Below are 5,500 nucleotides of genomic sequence, written 5' to 3'. Positions count from 1 at the left end.
CCCTCTACTCTGCCCTGGTGAGCCTCATGTGGAATATTTGTGTCCAGTTCCGGGACCCCCAGTACAAAAAAAGACAGGGATCTCTTGGAAAGAGTCCAGCGGAGGGCCACAGAGATGGTGAAGGGCCTGGAGCATCTCCCCTATGATGAGAGACTTAGGAACTGGGTCTGTTTAGCCTTGAGAAAAGGGCGAGAGGGGACTTGATCCAGGTTTACAAATACCTGAGGTGTGGGGGCCATAGTGGGAGGCTGGTCTCTTTTTTAGTAGTGCGTGGGGACAGGACTAGGGTAATGGGATGAAGGACAGCATAGGAAGTTCGCACTGAATGTGCGGAGCAACTTCCTTTACAGCGAGGGTGATCGGAGCACGTGGAACAGGCTGCCCAGGGAGGTGGAGGAGTCTCCTTGTCTCTGGAGATATTCAAGACTGCCTGGACGCCGAGCTTGTGTGATGTGGTGTAGGGAGCCTGCTTTGGCAGGGGGGTGGACTCGATGATTCTCAGAGGTCCCTTCCAACCCCAATAATTCTGTGATTCTGTGATTCAGGGAGGGACGTGAAGCCAACCACATCATGGCCCTGCGATTACTAGCCCGAGCCAGGCACTGTATTGAGCAGCTACTGAAAGAGGCAGCACCACTATTCAAATGTTTCTTTCGCTTTTATTTGCAACAAAGAGATGCTAAATGCATCCAAAATACATTTCAATATGAAATCAAATAGGCGGGATACTGGTAATGACTAAAACTTGCTCAGTTCCTCTCCGCAGTCCAGGAAAGGGAAAGCACGGCCAGGCCTGAAAACCGGAGCACGCAGTGTGTGTCCTTTGGTGCACCTCTGAGGACGCAATCCAGGCGATTCTGCTGTCCTTTGTAGCTTCTTGCTCAGGCCATCATCGTTGCTTTCTGCTTTCCTTCTCGGCTTTCTTCCTCAGCTGAGCAGCGCTTGCCTTGCCTCAGCTTTCTTCACTCTCTCCCAAGTCTCAGTCCCCAAACTCTCCGAGTCCTACAAGAATCAATTCGGAAACGCTCAGGGAGCTTCTAACTACTGAAAGGAAGAGAAGCGAAGAGAGGAGTGGGTGGGTGTCAAATAAGGGAAAAGCTCAGCAGGCAAGAATAAACCTATCCCTGAGCGCCAGCACACACGCGTGACACTGCGCTTATTAATTCTAAACAGCAATGTTATTCTACAGCCATTAAAGTCACCCATGTTCACGTACCTGGTTGTGACGTTGTTCCGGCCTTGCTGCTGGCTGCGCTCTACAACGCCAGCCACGGAAATAAAGAGGTGCAGAAGAGCTGATCTGTTGCAGACAGAGGAGTGAGCCGTGCTTAACCAACACTGCTTCAGCGCACGCTTACAGTAAGGCACACCTACCTTGCGCTGGCCATGCAGGAAGCTCGTGACGCAGCTCCAGACGGCTCTCCTGAGGCCCAGCTTCATTTCACGGCCACTCACGCTCTGCTGCTGACATTCTGCAACGGAAAAGCCACCGGATGCAAATCCCATCCCTCGGAGATGTCACAGACCTCTGCACTCATGAAGCAGCACTCATGGCTTTGGGTGAGAAAGCAGACGTGTGCTTACCGAGTGAGCGCTGTTTGCTGCCAGCTGCTGGTAGGAACCCACCTAACTCTAAGTACGAACACTAACCTAAGCCTAACTCTAAAACAGGAACAAAAACCTACACCTAACACTAAAACGTGAACAATAACCCTACTCCTAATTAAAAAACATGAACAATAACCTACTCCTAACACCTAATCCTAACTAACTAAATTTAACAATAAAAACAACAATAAAAACAACAACAACATCAACAATAAAAACTAACAACAATAAAACGGGGTTAAGATGGAACGGGGGCCCGCAGAGGTCTCAAAGGAGGAGCTGATGTTAAATGAAGCCACGCGGTTTAATGCCGGGGCGGGGGCCGCGCAACGGTACGGAGCCAGCGCCTGGACGCAGCGATGCTGCGCTTGAGAGTGGTGTACTGCTGCAGGCCTGCACGGTGGTGTGGTGGCCAGGCCAGCCGTGCATCGGGCTGGATCCACCTCCATGGGCTCCTCATCACTCTCAGGAGGGTCCACCTCCATGGGCTCATCTGGAGGTGGATCCACCTCCATGGGCTCCACGGAGGTGGTCACGCACCTGGTCCAGGCGCGATGGCAATGGGCTCCCTTGCCTGTCTGTGCTCCTGATGGTGCTGGCAGTGGGCCCCCTCCTCCCTCCTCTTCGACCCCGCGGTCCCCGGAACCTCTTCCCAGCTTAAAGGTGGGTTTTCCTCCAGCCTCGTCTGCTCTTAGGCCCTCCACATGTGCTGTTATCGGCCGGAGATCTAAGAGGCGGAGTGCGGTTGCCCACCGCTTGGGCAACGGTGACCAAGGTGACCAAGGTGACATGGCCAGGGTTCTAACATGGCGGCCGCACTGCTGGCACTGCTGGCACTGGCGTTCCACATGGCTGAGAGGGGCTGGAGGACAGGGCACGGCACGGGAGCCAGAAGGCACTGCCTGTGCCCAGCGGGCAGCCCTTCTCTCGGTCAGCAAGGAGGCACAGACGAGCTGGCCCTGAGAAAAGGGCCCTGCGCCTCCTTCATCCTCCCCCTTTCTTCCACAAGGGAATCTCTTGGCGCTGCCATTACGCAGCACGCAGAGCACCACGCTGATCTGATGGGGCTCCTGAGCTCAGCACCAAGAAACAGGCAGGCTCCCAAGGGCACCTGACCACGCACTGCCTGCTGGGACACACCAGCTCTGCTCTCCATGTTCCAATCCTGAGCCTCTCCTTGTAACACCTCTGACTCCATTTGCATCCACTCACTCTCATTACATCCCACATCCGCACCAGGGCCACGCTGCCTCACCGACCCTCAGTGGGGACCCACAGCCGTACAGCACCATCAGCACAGCAGAACCGGGCCGTGCTCCTGACTGCTGCCGCTTTCCAAACCTCCCTCTCCCTGCCCCCACTCTGCTCAGGCAGCCGGTCCCAGCCAACAAACACCATCGCACAGGACCGCAGCCCTGACTCGCCCCGCTCACCCACAGCCAGAGGAAGGACACTGGACACACCTTCGTTGGCTCCACGCACTCGCTGGCACCGCACGCATCGCCTCTGCGTGGCGCAGCACCGCCAGCTCCTCCCCCCGACATCCCTCCACGCCCCGCACCGCGGCCCGACCCTGGCAGCGCACACCCCGCTCCTCCCGGCCCCGATCACCTTCCCATGGCGCCATGGCCCGGAACTGCTCCCGCCGGCACCAAGCGCTTCCTGCCCCTCCATCCCCCGCTCCTCCTTTCCCTTCACTTTCCATCCGCCATCTCAGGGTTCATCAAGTCTCTATCATTCAGTGCAGGCAATTAACGGCGTCGTGCTGGCGGTTCGAGGTGTGTTGCTCCGCGTCTGCTGGCTTGTGCCCTTTCCTAACCCCGCAGGATTCACATCTTGCCATTCCCCTGCGCCCCTTGCCCTGCTGACCAAACACGATTTGGGTCGTGGGCCCATCAGCGCCTTTCCGACCTGCGCCCTCCCCCACATGCCCACGTGCTGCACCCAGCCACACCGGCTGCCACAGCCCCGCAGCCTCCTGCAGGCAGCACAGCCCCGGCACCGGGCTCGGCCCCAGCCCGAGGTTCGCTGTCCTGCAACAGGCTGAGCCCAGAACCCACAGCTGATGATGGCATTGAGGAGGCCGCTCATCAACTATTTCACAGAATCACCAGACGTTATCAAGGATTGCAAAAGGACGGCGCAGGAGATCAGTCGCAGGTTTCCAACCGATCACAATAGCTTCCCAGCGTAAAATCATGTCCTCAAACACAACATCCAAAGTTTTCTTGGAGACACGTTCCCTGGTCCAGTGACTCCCACGCACCTCCCTGGGCAGTGGCGGGGATTTCATGCTGCACTACCACGCCTTTCCTGAAAACAGTATATGATTTCCTTGATGTCCAGCGTCTGAATCTCCCTCCTTGGCGGCAGCTTGAACCATTTGCCCATCTTAGTTCTATCTGGTCTACACGATGAGATAGAGGCCAAGCCCCCAGCTTCACTTTACAACCTCACCTCAGAAGTTGTATAGAGGCTGAAGGTTTCCTCCTAGCCTTTCTCTTCTCCAGTGGCTGACATGGAGCTAAGCTTCCGAGCTCCCTCCAAATTGACCGCTCTCATACGTCCGGTGTTGGCTCCAGACCCCTCGAGCCAGCTTCGTAGGCGGGCGTCCTGTGTGAACCGGTTCCGGGCTCACCCTGCCAATGGTTCTTGTCTTGTGGCGGAGTGAGGAGCCCTAAAACTTGAACACAGTTTCTTAAGGCCTGCTGAGCGGGTGGGCCGAGAACTCTCAAGCAAGAGGGACAGTTTTGCTGATGTCGGCAGGTTGTACTTAGGCTGCATTCTTGGTCGTGGAAAATCCCAGGGTCTGGATCTTGCAAAAGAAAGCATATGAAAATGTCATCGCTCAGCAGCATTGTCCACACCTGGAGTCAGCTGGAGAGATAACAAAAGAAGAATTGATACAGAAGTCTCATGGCACCTGTCAGACTGTAAAGTTAGAGGACATTAACCTGTGGTGGGCAGTTTGGCTTTGGAAGGTGAGTGAACCAGATCGTCCGGGATAGTGGTTGGGCGCGGTGTGGGGTGGAGGAGTCCCTGAGTTTGTTTGCTGTACGATCCGTTTTGCGGCAGAGCCGAGCTCGCAATTGTGCTGCGACGGCGCGAAGCGCGCAATCCTGCTTTCCATGTGCGCGCGAGGGCGCAGCGTGCTGCTATGTCGGAGCGCACGCAGGCAGGCGAGCAGCAGGCAGGCAGCAGGAGCAGTGCCTCGTGGCTCCTGTACACAGCATCCACCGGCAGGCGTGCGTGTGAGGATGAGGATCCAGGGCGCCAATTGAAAATGGCCACCAGACCACTTCTTGAGGGCATTCGGCAGTGCCTGCGTCTCTCTTCTGGGCTCTGCTCAGCCTACGTGCCCTTGCAGCACGCCTGGCCACTAAACACGGTGGCGCTGCCCATGGGATGAACCATGTGGTGGAGGCGAAGCAGCGGACAGCGCGGCTCGGGTCTCTGCGCGGCGGTTAGTTACGAGTTCTCAGCTCTGCCGAGTGCCGACGGTTGGGCGCCTGGGCAGGCGGCGCCGTCGGTTGGCGTCCTCTCCTCCAGCCCCACTCCCAGCCCTGCTCTTCTCACCATCCCACCCACACTTGAACTCCTCCTTGTGGGTAGATAGGGTAGAAGCTGCCCAAGCGCCAGGACGATGGCTGCCCCATTGCCAGCGGGTGGGCTTCCCAGGTGCAAAGCTGCTAACAGACAGGTGCACCGAAACGCCTGACGAAAAGCACAGGGGCGAAGAAGACAAGCTTTCAAGGCCGGGGAGGGACACGGGCTTTCTTCCTGGTCCCACTCACTGCTTTTGTTTCTCTCAGCCCTCGGAAACAAGGGATGCTCACAGTCCGTCGCTAGCAGTTCCAGTTGGGCTGAAAGGCCACCAGTTGGGAACAGCCAA

The 5,500-nt window shown here is 56.9% G+C and overlaps 1 long non-coding RNA gene across 1 annotated transcript in view; it reads right to left on the bottom strand.

The window, feature by feature from the left end:
* Positions 1-639: 639 nt before the first annotated feature.
* The window catches only part of LOC107317343, a 13,239-nt gene continuing 8,378 nt past the window's right edge, over positions 640-5,500 (bottom strand). Inside the window, exon 2 of the long non-coding RNA XR_001556829.1 lies at positions 640-1,002. This is a non-coding gene — a long non-coding RNA (uncharacterized LOC107317343). The remainder of the gene's footprint in view (positions 1,003-5,500) is intronic.

Source organism: Coturnix japonica, chromosome 8 (genome assembly GCF_001577835.2).
Source record: "Coturnix japonica isolate 7356 chromosome 8, Coturnix japonica 2.1, whole genome shotgun sequence".
NCBI lineage: Eukaryota > Metazoa > Chordata > Aves > Galliformes > Phasianidae > Coturnix > Coturnix japonica.
This window is presented reverse-complemented; position numbering and strand designations above follow the sequence as displayed.